Source organism: Amphiura filiformis, chromosome 3 (assembly GCF_039555335.1).
Source record: "Amphiura filiformis chromosome 3, Afil_fr2py, whole genome shotgun sequence".
NCBI lineage: Eukaryota > Metazoa > Echinodermata > Ophiuroidea > Amphilepidida > Amphiuridae > Amphiura > Amphiura filiformis.
The window spans coordinates 3922741-3942236 of record NC_092630.1 but is presented as its reverse complement, the minus strand read 5'-3'; positions in this window follow the sequence as shown (position 1 = coordinate 3942236).

The following is a 19496-nucleotide window of genomic DNA, read 5'->3' as shown; positions in this document are numbered from 1 at the left end:
AATAATTGGATAGACGAATGTTCTTATATGTGATGGATCAACCAGACTCATAGTTATATTATACAGTAAGCCACACATTTATGGTACCAGTTATGTTCAGCCCTGTATATCCTAAACAAAGACAGATATGTCTTAATTGGAACAATCCGCCAATAGCTGCATCTTTTAGCTTGAATTTAAGACCTCATTTGTTGACATTGTTCAAGAAATTAAGACACAACGATCCAAAAACCCAAGGAAGATGCCAATTTAAAAGTTGCAGTTTGCTCCATTGCAAGCCCCCCCCCCCCCCTATTCTTGAACTTTTGGACAAATAAGGTCTACCACTTATTAATTTTGGTTACTAGAAATTGAATATCGGTCTTAAAATGTTCTTTCAATTGATTGTATGCTGAAATGTGCGTGCAAAAATTTTGACTTTCATCGCTTGGAGCGGTGCAGAATCGATGCTGAATTGGTCAATTTGGCGCCTCCCTAAAGGGTGGCGCCCGGGGCATGTTGCCCCCCTAGTTACGCCACTATTTCTGAATGATTTTCATGAATTCTTTGTGGTTGGTATTTTGTCATTCCTGAGACCAAATTTGAACACTAATATCGGAGAATGTACTGACCCCCTATCCCCCAAGTACGAACCTGATAATATAGATCTGTTAAGCAAATTGTATGTGATGCTCTCATTAAAAACTTACAATGAACTTCAATGTTGATGATGTCAGCTTCACTTGGAAGGGCCAGTTGTCCTGTTGTCTGGCATTTAATTTCTCCAAGATGATAATCTTTGTGTACAGTGTAGTATAGCACATTGGTGGTGTCCCATGTTGCATTATCCATTGCATTCTGGGTTTTATCTTGAGTAAATCCAGCAAGGATCTGGAAATATTCAGGATCAGGAGCCTTTCTGTGATACCACAACAAATCCAGGGCTGGTCTTGCACCAATTGTTTGACATGTAAACTCCCAGGTTTGGCCATCCACAGCCAGGATTCGGTCGGGTGTACTGTTGTTAGGCAAAGAAATGTCAAAGTATTGATGTTCCACTGAAACAAATCAAACAAATGAGAGATTGTTGCAAACTTTAAAAGCCATGTGTGATTTGCTCTAGAATTTCTACATTTTGCATGATTGTAATGCCCAATGGTGTACCAAAATACCATAATTATAAAAGGCTAAGTCTGAAGTGCTTAAGTTTAATAATGTCAACAGTAGGATGATTTTGTATGGGACCACCCGAAATTCCACATCATTGACAATCAAAAATGATCCTGTGCCATATACTGGGGTACACAAAAAGGTGGCTTTGTTACATTTTGATGTGCAGTTTGGATTTCAAAACACTGTCTCTTGAGTATCCCTTCACTTAGAAGATTCAATTAGGTCTTAAATTGAGGCTAATTTATTCTATATTACTCATGTTTTTATCCTGTTTTCAAATATTTTTCAATTATTTTCTTATGACGTTTGGCATGAAATGTGCCAAGGGTGGCTGAGGATTAGGGGGGGGGGAGGAATAGGAAGAGGGATTCATATTGTAAATTTGATTTAAAACCCCTTTAAAAATTTGAATCTAGTAAAAAATGTCTAAATGAACTCCCAGACATCTAAACCAAGTGAATAAATACAAAAGTTCATTTAAAAGACCAATACTTGCTCAGAATGATTGTAAATGTGGAAAAAGAGGTGGGGTTACATCCTCCCTACTTTGTGATTGTTTTTGCCCGCACTCTCTCATTTTTTAACCGATTTCCATAAAAAAGGTGTCAAAATGCTCAGAAGGATGAACCACTTCAAATGAGATGTGTAGGTAAAATGTATGAACCATTTCATTTTTTTACTATGTAACACAAAGGTACCCCAGGTTGTGACACAGGACCAAATAGCTTTTTACCCAATTTTACAGTACAAAATAGACTAAACTTGTTTATTTTGCTAAAAATGCGCGCAAAGCTCGCCGAAATTTCAATTATCTGGAATAGTTGTTCAAGAAAGGGGGTCATTCAGTGTAGGCTACTGAAAAAAACGGGTCATTGGTTGTAGGATTTGCCAAAAATACGGGGGTCTTTTCATTGGCACATGACATACGTCAATATATGGAGTGCCCTCGAGAAGGACATTCATCATATTCAGAATTGAATTCGGTATATGTCTGGTTTAGGATGCTATTGGAGCCAAAATTAATATTAATTGATTGAATGATTAATATTTATTGAATGAATTTTAACTAAAATAGACTAAATGTTAGCACATCTATGACAAAAGTACCAAAAAATTAAATTTTGATGATTTTTACCATCTTTCGGATGAGCACATCACTGAATGGGCCTTTAAATTGTCTTATCATATAATGCGGGTGCAGCGAGCAGGAAAGTGTGCATATTTGGGTGTAATATAGAAATGGTGCCCAAAACATCTGTGCCAAAAATTACTTCATCCCCTTTTGACCTGCCAAAAATCGCTTGCCTCCCCCTAGACCTGCCAAAATGCTTGCCCCCAACCCCCCTCTTGGCCGGCATTGGCCCCTATAATTCACCATTCGAAGATACTATACATGTGATTATTGCACGACCCCCTTACCTTCTACCGTGCGAGTTGCCGAATGCGTTTCTGAAGTTGTCGTGAGACTACATTCGTAAGTCCCTTCGTCAGAAGGAGTTATATGGTCAATACCAAGATCCCAACGTTTGATACCATCTGTAGAAATGGCAAAGTTGTCATACTTCGGAAGAAGGGACTGCTTTTCTGAGCCAAGAAAGAGAATTATAGATGAATCTGAGAATATTTCAAGCCAAGCTATGTTTCCAGATATGTCACTGGAAATTTTTGAACATGCCAAGACGTGGTTTACACCCTTTACAACAGCATCATTGATCGGATCGGGACCAATAAGGTCCTCCGCTGCAATGGTAACCGTCTCATTTGGAAACTCATGAAATGAACAACCTGAGTAAGAAAACAAAATGAAAATAGGCTTAATAAGATTCAGATATCACATTCTGTTTAAGGTGGTACTACACCCCTTGATAAATTTGTGGCTATTTTTGCATTTTTCTCAAAAACTAATAACACACTGGTAACAAAAGTTATGTATATTATATGGACAAGGAATCCAGTTACTACACTGGAATTTCAGTGACTCAAGATAAGTAGTTATTGATTTATTGATCAAATATTGGTTTTCCCTCATTTTTTACTGTAACTCTACAACTGTTGTCTGTGCTGAAATAAAATTTCCAGTGCAGTAATTGTAGTCCTTGCCCCTATAATATACATATCTTACTTGTCACCAATGCGCTATAATTTTTGAGAAAAATGCAAAAATAGGCACAAAATTGGCCAGGGGTGTAGTACCCCCTTAATGCTTTCTAGCAACGGTTTTTAGATTGTTCTAAATTGGACAGAATCAAGTTAATTGCCACTTTAACAGTTTTTCAGATGACTTTGTTGATGTGATGAAGGTATTTTGAATTTTCCCTTTTGGAAAATCTAAAAAGTAATTGTTGTACTATACAGGTTATAATAAAAATGTTTATACAAACATGTTACTTATTGATTGTATTGCGATTTACTTGGTAGATTCTTCAATAAAATCGGTGGACTACAAGCGAAGATATGGTCAATTGTGATTTGTGTAAAGTAGACCCAACACAGCTTGTGCCACTTTCGTGTCTTTGTGTAGAAACATTGACTGGATTGATTTGAATCATGAACCATTTGGTCAGTGGTTAATTTTAAACAATTGGGCATTTGAAGTGGTATTTTAATTTATAAATTTGAAATAATGTATAGTTTATGACTTGTTTTTGCAATTAATTTACAAATTATTTGGATCTTATGTTGAACTTTGATGTGTCAGGCTCATCCATTATCGATGAAAACTGATGGGTACCAATCATTTTGATACAGCTTGTACTATAGCGAATAAGGCAAAAAGTGGCCCAACTCGGGCGATTAAGTAAAATCGGGCATAGCGTTTGAACCTGAACTGGGAAAGAAACCAAGTAAAGTTTTTTCTGTTAGCCAAGATATAATTGGTTCTACTGCATATCATACGCCATGATCCCTTTCATTTTTTCTAATGTAAATTGTTAATCATAAAAGTCAATTTCACGCTATGCAAGCTCGATATGCTCGAAAATGCTAGAGGTGGCCCAACTCGTTTTCTGGACGATTTAGTTAAAGTCCTATTCAGTGATCTCAGCAAACGTATACAAAATTTAAAATTGTGTATAAATCCTTTAAAAGTGAAGGATAAGTCTCTAAAATTGTCATTATGTCTTTCTGAAATGAAAAATTTGGGCAAAAAAAAATCCAAGGAAACCGCATTATTGACAAAGTTGAAGCCCCATTGTAATTAGCCCGACACATCATGGCCTACGTTGCTCCTTCCTCACAGTAAGGAGAAGGCCAGTGGAAATCGTAGTGACGGAGGTGCGAGTACCTCGGGCTACATTGTAATACATGTAGCTAATTTATATACTGTCAGTATATAAATTACAGATTCATGTAAAATGTTTTATTTTGTTTTTCATACATGGCTTTCGGCTGAACTACTAGCAGGCTATGTTAGCACATCTATGACAATGACAAAGGTACAAAAATCTAAATTTTGATGATTTTTACGATCGTCCGGATGAGCAAATCACTGAATGGACCTTTAATTGAGCGTAGCGTTTGAGCCCGAACTAGTAAAAAAAAGTAAAGTTTTTTTAAAATGCTAGCTAAGATGTTACTGATTCAATTGCATACTGTATAATATTGTTGCCATGATCTCTTTTAATTTTTTCTAAAAAGCGAAATTGCAATTGTATAATTTTCATTGTTGCATCTGTGTAAAACAGTGATGGCTACCCCCCCCTATTTGGTAAATTAAAGTAATTCTAACTGTAAATTCCAAAGTATTTGAAATATCAAAATATGATAATATAACATTTAGGATGCATTTAGCTCTTTGTTTCCGTTCTCAGCAGAATATAACACTATACAAAATATTTTTTTGAATAGATTTGGTAGATTTATTTGAGATTAACTTTACCACACGTTAATAATAATGGTGTATGTTGGTGTTTCACTGTGTGTATGATTATGAGCTATTATGTTTTGTGTAAAATACATGTCATTGTACGTGTATATCAAAGTCCATCATATGACTGAGGTACAAAATAAACGCAATTCAAAGAAAAAAGTCCACAAAACATTTTAAAATGTTTTATTTCAACATACCTGACCAAAGACATCCAGAAAATATCAAGAAAACGAGTGTAGAACGTACACGAAGCATCATGCATGCGGAGAGGTAAATAAGGAAGTAAAGAACTAGAAAGCCGCGTAGTATGATATTTTGGTGTGTTTTATAATCTATTAATTATCAACTTGTTTGTTTGATTTTTCCCAATGAGTAAAGTTCAAATTTTACCATGATATTTTTACACGATAGCAAGGTAATATTTAACTCAGTAAAATTATAGAACTCCCTCCTTACTTTTCCAAAAAACGTGGAAAGGGAAGTTTCAAATGTGACTTTGGATTAAAAATGGGAAAAATCCTCCAATAGCGCGACCGTTGCTATGGAAACAGAACAGAACACACGGGTTACAAATTTCTATTAGGGTTGTCCTTTGTGGGAATACTCTGACATTAACGTAGACTTACCACATCAGGGTGATCCTTTGTTGGAATACTTTGATATTAACGTAGACTTACCACATCAGGATTGTCCCTTGTAGGAATACTTTGATATTAACGTAGACTTACCACATCAGGGTTGTCCCTTGTAGGAATACTTTGATACTAACGTAGACTTACCACATCAGGATTGTCCCTTGCGGGAATACTTTGATATTAACGTAGACTTACCACATCAGGATTGTCCCTTGTAGGAATACTTTGATATTAACGTAGACTTACCACATCAGGATTGTCCCTTGTAGGAATACTTTGATATTAACGTAGACTTACCACATCAGGGTGATCCTTTGTTGGAATACTTTGATATTAACGTAGACTTACCACATCAGGATTGTCCCTTGTAGGAATACTTTGATATTAACGTAGACTTACCACATCAGGATTGTCCCTTGTAGGAATACTTTGATATTAACGTAGACTTACCACATCAGGGTTGTCCCTTGTGGGAATACTTTGATATTAACGTAGACTTACCACATCAGGATTGTCCCTTGCGGGAATACTTTGATATTAACGTAGACTTACCACATCAGGGTTGTCCCTTGTGGGAATACTTTGATACTAACGTAGACTTCTATCTATCTATCTTGCGGACGCATCCGAGAAAGAGTTTACGATTCTTTTCCAGGAATCTCTATCAGCCATCAGATTTGGGAGGTCATTAATTTCTTGATTGACGTCCCTTGCCACACAGTCGATGTAGTTGAATGGTCTTCTTCCTCTACATGTTCGTGGAAGCCTCATACAGATGACATCTGAAATTATTTGGTCTTTTGCACGGTAGCAGTGGCCTGCAAATCTGGCTCGCCGTTGAGCAACGATGGAGGACACCTGTGGAACACCATCATAGATCTCTGCTTTGGTTTTATGTTCACGCCAGGATATATTTCGAACCCTCATCAACAGCCGGGTGTAGGTACCATCAAGACGGTCCTGAAGATCTTTCTTCATTGTCCAGGTCTCACTTCCATATAAGAGGATACTCTCTATGCAGGCTCTAAAGAAGGCAAGCTTGGTATTTCTTGATATGTTGGACTGCCAGATGGTGTGCAGTTTGTTGCAAGCTTTCCATGCTTGAGCTTTGCGAGTCAGAAAGTCTTTCTTGCTGTCGGCAACAAATGAACCAAGATATTTAAAGTCCGACACCTCCTTGAGTTGTGTGCCATCCCGAGAAAGGATTGGAGTTGGGTTCTTATCTCCATTAATACACATATATTCTGTCTTCTTGGAATTGAGAAAGAGGCCAACTTTGGCGGAAGCATCTTCTAAAGATGACAGAAGATCTTGGGCATCTTGTGATAACGTAGCTGTTAAAGCGATGTCGTCTGCGTAGTCAAGATCGGTTAAATACTTGTTCTTCTCTCTGCTCGTCTTATTGGGCATGATGTCAATCCCTTGGACTTGTCAGTGTCTATCGACTGTCTGAGGAGATAGTCTACCACTATCACAAAACGGTAAGGGGCCAAGGTGTCGCCCTGCAGGATTCCAGCAGTAGAGAGAAACTCTTCAGTTGGTCCATCACCTGTTTGTACAAAACTTGAAGGATTATCATACATTATTGCAATAGCATTCACAATCTCCTGTGGGATCCCATAATTACGAAGAATATGCAGCATGGCCTTCCGGTTAACACTGTCGAAAGCTTTTGAGAAGTCAACAAACACAATATATGCCTGCTTCTTTGAGATTTTAAGCTCTTCTATTATCCTTCTAAGGGCTAGAATCTGTGGTGTGGTTGATCTACCCTTGCGAAAACCATTTTGGTTACGTCTGAGAATAGGATCTAGATGAGGAGAAATCCTGTTGAGCAGCATAGTGTTATACAGCTTGGCAGCAAGTGCTGACAGTGTGATACCTCTATAATTTGATGGTTGTGAAAGATCCCTTTCTTCGGGAGAGGTATAATTGTGGATCTTGACAAGGCTTTTGGCTTATTTCCTTCATGGTTTCATTACAGAAATCAAGCAGTTGCTGATGGAAGAGTGGGTTTTTCCAAACAATGGCTGGTATGTTGTCAGGACCAGGTGTTTTTGACTTGTTGAGCTTGCTCAGACCTTTTTGCAGTTCCTCCATAGTAAATGGACCAGTGTGTATTGGGAGATCGCCAGAGACATTGCTGTTAAAGAACGTATCTTCAAGGTTTACGTCTTGCTCTGGTTTCCCTAGTAAGTTGGAAAAGTGTAGAAACCAGTTGTCACGACGCTCTTCAGATGTATTGCCTTTCACTCTAACCACAGGAGCAGATTTGGTGTCAGTTATCTCCCGGAGGAGTTCCCAAGAAGCTGCATGTTTATATTCATGATGGAGGTTGCCAAGTTCCTCTGTCTTCTTTTGAATAGAGGACTCCAGAGTTTCTGTGTAGGCTTTATCAAGAGTAACTTTGGCCGATTCGAGGAGCTTTTGTGATGCTCGGGTGGATCTAGCATTGTGTTTCATAGATGCACTCTTTAAGACATCTCTTGCCTCAGTGACTTTGTCTGATGCAGCAATGTTGTAGGACTGCTTTGATTTTTTAGGGAGCATCTCCAGTGCAACTTCCTCATTAGCCGCAACTAAGGTATCATAAGTGGTGCTAATATTGGGTTCTTGTAGCTCATCGTGTAGAGAACTGAAGCGGTTATAGACTGCTACCACAAACTGCTCACCCAGGATGGTGTCTCTGGTAACCTTCTTCCAGTCAATACGTTTCATTGGGTCTTTCATGGAAGTTCTGCATTTCCGGTAGCTGATTTGACATTTGCATGAAACAATCCTATGGTCCGAGTTCACACCCTCGAAGGAGCTGTATGCACGTGAATTCTTGATTGAGTTGATCCACTTCTTTCTTACCAGGACAAAGTCTAGTTGAACTAGTTGGCCATTAGGACGCCTATGTGTCCATAATCTGTTGATGCGGTTTTGAAACCTTGTGTTTGTGGCTATGAGGTTATGTTCCTGCAGGAAGTCTTTCATGTGGTTGCCATTTCTATTGGTTTCTTTAGCAGGTGTGAAGAGAGCATCCAATGGCCCAAGCTGAGCATTAAAGTCTCCTCCAATTATAAGTAAGTTATGAGCTGGGATGGCATTAACTGTAGAAGAGAGTTCTTGGTAGAAGGAGATAACAGCTTCTTCAGGTTGTTCGTTATGTGGACTGTAGCAGCAGAGAACTGTGGATGTTGGATTGCCCAGCAGAGAAATTTCCATAATCCGTTCATTATGACTAATAATGGACATGCAGGAATTGATGGCTCTTGGTGAGATTAAGAAGCCTACTCCACCAGTGGCAGCATTCCTTTGGTTCTTCCATGCTGAAGAGGTGACTAATCTGTATCCATTCAGATCTTCCTGCAAGAGGGAGTCATTGTGACAAATCCGGTGTTCCTGCAGACATATGATGTCAATGCCATAATGTGCGGCTTCATGAGCAAGTTCTTCTTTTTGGCTAGTGAGTTGAGAGTTCTGATGTTGAAAGTGCTGATGGTAAATGGTTTTTCCTTTGTACAAATTTGTCTTGACCATCCTTATCTGCATCAGGTTTGGTCCGTCCAGGGATGGTATCAACTGGCTTTGAGATCAAACCGTCATTGATGTTAGCATAGTCTAACGGTGACTTAGATGGTCCAGACTTCATAGCAGGGGCTTTAACCCTGGTGCTTAAATGTAAACTCATATTTCTTGTCAATGGCTGAATAAGACAGAGGTCGCCACTCCTTCTGTCATAGAGGATATAAAGGAAAGGTTTCAGCATTTAGTCCAGTTGCCACCCATACTAAATCATATGGGGATACACCTGGTCGCCTGCCGAGGAGATCTGTGTGTATGTACCCCTCAGCGGCATCGGTGAAGTCTCGATTTTCCCAGACTCAGGTGTCTCTACCCTACAGAAGTACCTGAAACAGGTATTCTGTCCTACCATGCAAACGAAGCTGAAGACTAAAACTAAATATTAAACCCTAGACAACTGGATGCTGAGAAGGAGGAAGAACTAGTATAAGCAGGAAAACACATGGAGCACCCAAAGGATGTTGAAAACATCCAGTGGGAAACCCAGCCCCTTAAGATGGTAGTAGGGTGCTGGAGACTTACCACATCAGGATTGTCCCTTGTGGGAATACTTTGATATTAACGTAGACTTACCACATCAGGATTGTCCCTTGTGGGAATACTTTGATACTAACGTAGACTTACCACATCAGGATTGTCCCTTGCGGGAATACTTTGATATTAACGTAGACTTACCACATCAGGGTTGTCCCTTGTGGGAATACTTTGATATTAACGTAGACTTACCACATCAGGATTGTCTCTTGTGGGAATACTTTGATATTAACGTAGACTTACCACATCAGGGTTGTCCCTTGTGGGAATACTTTGATATAAACGTAGACTTACCACATCAGGATTGTCCCTTGTGGGAATACTTTGATATTAACGTAGACTTACCACATCAGGATTGTCTCTTGTGGGAATACTTTGATATTAACGTAGACTTACCACATCAGGATTGTCCCTTGTAGGAATACTTTGATATTAACGTAGACTTACCACATCAGGATTGTCCCTTGCGGGAATACTTTGATATTAACGTAGACTTACCACATCAGGGTTGTCCTTTGTGGGAATACTTTGATATTAACGTAGACTTACCACATCAGGATTGTCCCTTGTAGGAATACTTTGATATTAACGTAGACTTACCACATCAGGATTGTCCCTTGCGGGAATACTTTGATATTAACGTAGACTTACCACATCAGGATTGTCCCTTGTAGGAATACTTTGATATTAACGTAGACTTACCACATCAGGATTGTCCCTTGCGGGAATACTTTGATATTAACGTAGACTTACCACATCAGGGTTGTCCTTTGTGGGAATACTTTGATATTAACGTAGACTTACCACATCATGGTGATCCTTTGTGGGAATATTAACGTAGACTTACCACATCAGGATTGTCCCTTGTAGGAATACTCTGACATTAACGTAGACTTACCACATCAGGGTGATCCTTTGGGGGGAATACTTTGATATTAACGTAGACTTACCACATCAGGATTGTCCCTTGTAGGAATACTCTGACATTAACGTAGACTTACCACATCAGGGTGATCCTTTGGGGGGAATACTTTGATACTAACGTAGACTTACCACATCAGGATTGTCCCTTGTAGGAATACTCTGACATTAACGTAGACTTACCACATCAGGATTGTCCCTTGTAGGAATACTCTGACATTAACGTAGACTTACCACATCAGGATGATCCTTTGTGGGAATACTCTGACATTAACGTAGACTTACCACATCAGGGTTGTCCCTTGTGGGAATACTTTGATATTAATGTAGACTTGCCACATCAGGATTGTCCCTTGTAGGAATACTTTGATATTAACGTAGACTTACCACATCAGGATTGTCTCTAGACTATGCCATAGTCGAATTTTATTAAAAATATGTTATTATTAGTCATGATGAAACCATTTCGTTGAACTCAAAATAATACTGATGTTTATTAAAATTAAAGTATTCAATAGTAAAATGGTCATAAAGAGTTTAAAATATCAGACGATTAGTGACAATAAAAGTAATTGAATGCAACATTATCTTGCATAATTATAACGGCTCACTTTAATACTAAACAATTCTGATTTTGGAATCTACCAGTTTATTGATAGCGAACCCACTTGGGAAGCTAACAAACAGAGGGAGTAGGGTGACTGATCAGATGTGAAAATCTATCAATTGTGCACACATTAATTAAATCAGAGTTTTAAGCTTAAATACAATATCCAGAGTATGCACAATGGGCAAGTGGACTACAGGGTAGTCTAGATTGTCTCTTGTGGGAATACTTTGTTATTAGCGTAGACTTACCACATCAGGATTGTACCTTGTAGGAATACTTTGAGATTAACGTAGACTTACCACATCAGGAATGTCCCTTGTAGGAATACTTTGATATTAACGTAGACTTACCACATCAGGATTGTCCCTTGTATGAATACTTTGATATTAACGTAGACTTACCACATCAGGATTGTCGCTTGTGGGAATACTTTGATATTAACGTAGACTTACCACATCAGGATTGCCCCTTGTGATCCTTTGTTGGAATACATTGATACTAACGTAGACTTACCACATCAGGGTTGTCCCTTGTAGGAATACTTTGATATTAACGTAGACTTACCACATCAGGATTGTCGCTTGTGGGAATACTTTGATATTAACGTAGACTTACCACATCAGGATTGCCCCTTGTGATCCTTTGTTGGAATACATTGATACTAACGTAGACTTACCACATCAGGGTTGTCCCTTGTAGGAATACTTTGATATTAACGTAGACTTACCACATCAGGAATGTCCCTTGTGGGAATACTTTGATATTAACGTAGACTTACCACATCAGGATTGTCTCTTGTGTGAATACTTTGATACTAACGTAGACTTACCACATCAGGATTGTCCCTTGCGGGAATACTTTGATATTAACGTAGACTTACCACATCAGGATTGTCCCTTGCGGGAATACTTTGATATTAACGTAGACTTACCACATCAGGATTGTCCCTTGTGGGAATACTTTGATACTAACGTAGACTTACCACATCAGGGTTGTCCCTTGTAGGAATACTTTGATATTAACGTAGACTTACCACATCAGGATTGTCCCTTGTGGGAATACTTTGATACTAACGTAGACTTACCACATCAGGATTGTCCCTTGTGGGAATACTTTGATATTAACGTAGACTTACCACATCAGGATTGTCCCTTGCGGGAATACTTTGATATTAACGTAGACTTACCACATCAGGATTGCCCCTTGTAAGAATACTTTGATATTAACGTAGACTTACCACATCAGGATTGTCCCTTGTGGGAATACTTTGATACTAACGTAGACTTACCACATCAGGGTTGTCCCTTGTGGGAATACTTTGATGTTAACGTAGACTTACCACATCAGGATTGTCCCTTGTAGGAATACTCTGACATTAACGTAGACTTACCACATCAGGGTGATCCTTTGTTGGAATACATTGATACTAACGTAGACTTACCACATCAGGATTGCCCCTTGTAGGAATACTTTGATATTAACGTAGACTTACCACATCAGGGTTGTCCCTTGTAGGAATACTTTGATGTTAACGTAGACTTACCACATCAGGGTTGTCCCTTGTAGGAATACTTTGATATTAACGTAGACTTACCACATCAGGATTGTCCCTTGTGGGAATACTTTGATATTAACGTAGACTTACCACATCAGGGTTGTCCCTTGTGGGAATACTTTGATACTAACGTAGACTTACCACATCAGGATTGTCCCTTGTAGGAATACTCTGACATTAACGTAGACTTACCACATCAGGGTTATCCTTTGTAGGAATACTTTGATATTAACGTAGACTTACCACATCAGGATTGTCCCTTGTGGGAATACTTTACAGGGTGCGTGCAGAACCTTGAAAAGCCAAAAAAGTGCTTGAAAGTACTTGAAAATCAAAATGCCTTTTCAAGGCCTTGAAAGTCCTGGAATTTTGTTGAAAAGTCCTTGAAATTTATGGAAAGTCCTTAAAGAAAAAATGTGCTGAAACAATAAAAATTATGTTACAAATAAATAAGAAAAGAAGTTTGGAAATAAATCTGTCTTGTAGGCCTATATATTTTTCATTTTGTAGGCTATATATACACATTAACTCTTTTTGGACTCTATATTTCCAATTTTAAAATGAAAATTCCTTAGAACCCTGACTGGATGACTCGACTAGATAAAGGTACCCATTTAGCATGCATGTGGTCAAATTTTTATCTTATTGAGAACACCTTTTCATGCCCAAAATTGATGAATTTTAGTCCATTATCGGACCAGCATGTTATATGATTGTGTCGGTTTTGCGTTCAAAAACTCATCTCTTTTTCCTCAATGAATATTACCCAAGTAAGAAGTATGTCATGTGCATTAATGAACGATGACATTTGAGATGATGCTGGACTGATGATGCTGATGATGTATAGGCCTATGTATACTCTAATATCAAGTCATGTTTAAGTCTAAATGGAAACAAACTTCGGTCAAAGGTTTGATATGAACCTTTTAGCTGTATCCTTTGGCTTTGTGTAGCCGTCGTTGTGAACATGGGGGTGGGGTGGGGGAGGTTGGGTGGGGGTGAGTGAGTGTGTGTAGGCCTATGTATTTCCTTTGGGATAGGCCTACTATTTTAGTCCCAATTTGTAGTGACATCACTCTGTATGTTTAACATACCGAATTTTACAAATTACTCTTATCATAAAATGTATTCTTCAGGCACATTCATTAGTACCCCCCCCCCCCCAGGGGCGGATACAGGATTTCGAGAAAGGGGGGGCACACTCCTGAAAATTAAAAAAATGTAAGAAATGGCCGCGAAGCGGCATGCCGGAGGCTTGCGCGACGCAGGGGGTGTCTGAGGGGGCAAGAAGTGAGAAACTTTTGGAAAATGAAGACCCAAGTGAAGCCATTTGGTGGACCATTTTGTCAACATTATTGTGTAAAATTTTAGTTTGAAAAAGCCTAAAATTTGCAAAAACACGGCCCAATTGAAGCCATTCGTGGACAAGTTTTGACCTCTTTTGTACAATTATTGCTTTATATGTACCCGTAACGTTGCGCGACATGGGGGGGGGGTGTCTGAGGGGATGCCCCCTCAGAAATGAGAAACATTTGCAAAATAAAAACCTAATTGAAGCCATTTGGTGGACCATTTTGGCACTATTATGGTGTAAAAAGCCGAAAATATAAAATTTGCGAAATGACAGGCCAATTGAAGCCACCTTTTTTCACTGTTATTGCAAAGTATTCTAAATTCAGAGTGCTGGGTGTGAAATACAGAAGCGAAAACGGGCAGTTGTTTATATAGGCATGGGGTGTCTGATGTTTCCCCTCCGAAATTTGGAAAGTTTGCAAAATGAAGGTCCAATTGAAGCCATTTGGTGCATCTGTTTGACACTATACCACGAGAGTATATCATTGCTTTTTAAAACAAAACAGGGCCCGAACTCAATTTGTAAAAGGTTACACTGACACTTTAATAGGCCTAAGACTCGCAGTGGCGTAGCCAGCACTTTTTCAGAGGGGGGGGGGGGCAAGACAAATTTTAAGGGGGGCACCTTTTGGCAACAAAATCAGTTTATGGTACAAATGCGCGCGAAAAATTTTGCCATATTGAAGCTAAACTGGTTAATATGGTATAAAAATGGAATAAATTCACGCGAAGCGCGCAAAAATTGGCCCTTTATAGGTTAAAATGGCAAGACATGATGTTAATTTAGTCAGAAACACAAAAAACCTTAAATATCGGGGCGGCCACCTTCCCACGGGGGGGGGGGGGGGAAGCTGCCCCCCTTGGCTACGCCACTGAAGACTCGATTCGCAATTTAAAGCATGCATGGATCGAAGTCAGCATGGAGCCCGTATTAATACTGACTTTGGTGACAAAATGTGACGGGCCCTGCATCATCGACGGGCCATCAGAAATCAACAAGTACTGCCTAAAAGAATACTGTGAGCTACTGTGCGGTTTATTTGGCATGGGCCTACTAATTACGTGCAATTTAACTTTTCCTCTTCTCCTTTTCTCTTCTCTTTTTCTCCTTTTTTCCTCTTTCTCTTCTCTTCTCGCTTTTCCTCTTTTTTTTGGGGAGAGGGGGGAGGAAGGGGGCCCCGCCCCTGAATCCGCGCCTGGAGAGTGCCACCCCGGTGTATGATAGGCCTACTCACTACAGATTTATTAGGCTATAGGCCCGAAGATTTTCTTTCTTTTTATGTTGTTCCCGGTTTTCTTTTTTCTTTCTTTTCTTTTCTTTTTTCCCTTTCTTTTCTTTTCCTCTTTTCTTTCCCTCCTTCCCTTCTCTTTCTTTTCTTCTTTTTTTTTTTTTTTTTTTGGGATCCGCCAAAAGGGGGGGGCACGGGCCGGCTGTGCCCCCCTCTAAATCCGCGCATGCCCCCCCCATGTGGGCCCCCTCCCACATACCCGAAGAGGGGGGGTCAAAAATTTGATGAATCATTGTTTTTATATTGTGCATTATATATATCAATTTCAATCATGTAAGCCATATTATTAGGCCAAGAAAACACTTTGAAGAATGTCTCTCATGTACAAAAGTATAGGAAAGTGAATATTTAAAACCACTTTATTAGGATGAAGGAAGCATTTTTTCAAAAAAAGTCCAAAACAGGTTTTTATGTCAAAAATGGTCTCTTTTGGGGTGCTAAATCTGCTAAAAAAAATGTTTGTCGTCCTGAAATTTTAACCAAAAGCACATTGACCATCAAGGCCCAGGATGGGGTGCCAGTTGGTGGGGGTGGGGAGGCAGTGGATGCAAGCACAAATGGTTAATTATTGTTTTATTTTTCTGCTTCACATATATCAACGTAAGCCATATTGGTCATGTAATAAAAAAAAAAAACATTTTTTAAGAGTGTCTCTTGTGCATAAAAGTATAGGAAACTCGAAACTTTAAAGCATGTTTTCTGGAAGAAGGAAGCACTTTTTATTAAAAGTGTAGAACAAGCCAGGAGCTTTGAAATGTTCTTTTTACCCTCTGACTTCGGCTCATAATTATTGCACAGCCCCTAACAACTTCATTTACTACAAATCGTCGCTGCAGCTCAACACCTTCAACCCCAATTCACGTTGGAAGAGCGTATTTTTATGGTTGTGACATTCGATAACACATGGAGTCAAGCAGAAACCATAATATTGTTTATAGCTCATTGTTTATAACTCACGTCTTCCTTCAAGGCATACAATTACATATAACTATGAGAAGTATTTAAAATCTGTTGACAGAAATGCTGGCAATAGTGGTCGCCCAGAACAGCTAGAAGCCCAGCTGAACTTAATTTCAATTTTTTATTGTTTTGTACTTATGGGTGCAAAAACTGTTCTCAGTTTTACCAAAAGATATCTCAGAGATACGAGAAATTACTTTATTTATAAGATAATTTGAAAGAGATTTCATGACTTCATTTATAGATTTTAAAGAAATATCATATTATTATTAAGTTCATGTTAATTATATGAAGAAACACCACTTATAATTCTTTTGTGTCAGTTCTTTGATGTTCAATGCACGATAAACACAATCTACGCGGTTCAAACTTGATATACGCTAACATGGCAAAAGTGGCCCAACACGTTTTCTGGACGATTTTATTAATCGGACATAACTTTTGAACCCAAGCTAGTAAAGAAACCAACTAAACGTCTTCTTTTAGCCAAGATATCACTAATTCTATTGCATATTACATTTGTGCCGTAACTCTTTTAGTTTTTTCCTGAGAAGTCAAAATGCAATTGTACAAATTTTATTGTTACACCCTGTATATTGAATCATCTCGATGATTGAATCAATTTCATCTTTTTTCTGATTTCTTGCAACATGACGAATAATTTGAGACCAGTTTCATCAAAATCAGAGCAAATTTCATTTTTGCCCCCAGCGGGGGCAAAATTAAACATATGACATCACATTGTTACTCTTTTGCCCTAAACTCCATATCCGTACATCATAGATGGGTCAAAACATACTTTTTCTGAATCCTTATTACCAGTGGATTACGATGGTGTGCGTTCTGAGTAGTTTTGAACTTGACCCTCTGTGCAAAGTTCAATTACCTTTTCTACTAGAATGAGGGTACTGTTAAAATGCCTCCATTGCCTAGATTAATTAGCACTATAAGTATTATTCATCTGCCAAATATGACAACTTTAGCATGATTTGCACAATTGTAGTGCATGTAAACTGAAATCAATTGCACCACAACATGTTAACAGGGATCCGTGTAATAATATTTGCTGTGGAAATAATACATGTCATATGAGGCCTATACGCCGTAGAAGTGACATCATAATCGGGTTAGCTACCATAGCAATAGATGAATACAATTTTTGAATAGACCGCCCTGCACTACAAGCAGATTGCACTAATCACCTGTGTATGTCACCAAACATAGATTGAATACAATACCGCTCTTTTCAAAGATACTTATCTTACCGGTGCGAGTGATCAGCTATTCTTTGACATCTATGGTTCAATGAATCGGTACCGCGTGATCGTTGTAGTGCAGGGCGGTATAGTCAAAATTGTATTCATCTATTGCTATGGTAGTTAATCCGATTAACTACGTCACTTCTACGGCGTATAGACGAATCTAAATTCACGCATTCCTACACCTGACTAGCAGCGTTTAGTTGGGTAGCCGTCGGCTACAATGCACTCAAAATGTGAAATGATTTGGCCTTACCGGAAATTTTAAACTGCATTCCATCACCCGTTTTACACCTTCCGCGAAAACACAGGTAAACAAAAGAATAACACAATGCAGTTCCATTCGACAAAACACACTTCATGGTCTATTCGCTATTAAAGTGACATAATAATCGGATTAACTATACGCGGTATCTATGCATTGATGTACTTGCGAACAACTAGGACTATGTAGATGCGACGGAATTAGGCCTACCTGCGGAATTATCTCCATTATATACATTATTAGCTATTATTATATCAACCCTCCTCGTCCTTACATCTTCTTTTAGGTGTTAGGCGGCTTTTATTTGCACAATTGGACGCTCAAAACACCAGGTTGGTGCTAGCGGCTACCCAAAGATGTCCGACCAAATCCTGACCATGACTTGGCTACTTGGATTCGTCTATATTCAATATTCGTTAACAAAACAAATTGCCCCGCAAATTGCATCTTTATATTTTGATAAAATATTTGAGGGGAAATGCATTATTCCGGTGATTTTGTTAAATTTTGACCAGAAAAGGTGAATTTTACATGATTACCGATTGGCTCCAAACAAGGGATTGGAACCGGTGTCCTTCACCGTAATCATGGCACAGTGCAGTCCATTCAATCAAATGTTGCCATTAACCTATTTGATCGTAGTGCATTTGTTATGTGTGTGAGACGAACTGTCGCGGTAGATTGCAATCATGCTTTTGTTGAATGCATTTGAGCAGTCCGCCATATATGTTACGGGATGATACGTCATGTGCACAACCTGTATCGTGCACCCGTGGCATAGTGTTTTTAGAATGTCCATTGCATTCCTTTGTTTAGCTCGCTGCCCAGACACACACCGTTATTTTGAGCTATAGACGAATCCAACGAGCCAAGTCATGGTCAGGATTTGGTCGGCCATCTTTGGTTTCCCGCTAGCACCAACCTGGTGTTTTGAGCGCCCCATTGTGCAAATAAAAGCCGCCAAACACCTAGAGAAGATGCAAAGACGAGGAGGGTTAATAGAATAATATATACGATAGAGGTAATCCTGTCGCATCTATTCATACATAGTCCTTTAATTTGTTCATCCATTTGTACATCTATGAATAGATGCGACGGGATTACCTGCGGAATTATCTCTATTGTATTATTCTATTAACCCTCCTCGACCTTCTCTTGGTATAAGGCGGCTTTTATTTGCACAACTGTTGGAACTGTATTGTGTCGTAAATCGTTCTTTTGTCTGTGTGTTTTCGCGGAAGCGGGTGATGGAATGCAGTTTAAAATTTCCGCCAAGGCCGAATCATTTCACATTTTGGATGCATTGTAGCTGACGGGGACCCAACTAAAGGCTGCTAGTCAGGTGTAGGAATGCGTGTATTTGGATTCGTCTATAGAGGTTGTGCATAATTATGACGTACCGTAGGCCTACCGTAAATATGGCGGACTACTCAAATGCATTTAACGAAAGCATGATTGCAATCTGCCGCGATCAAATAGGTTGATGACAACATTTGATTGAATGGACTGCACTGCGCCATGATTA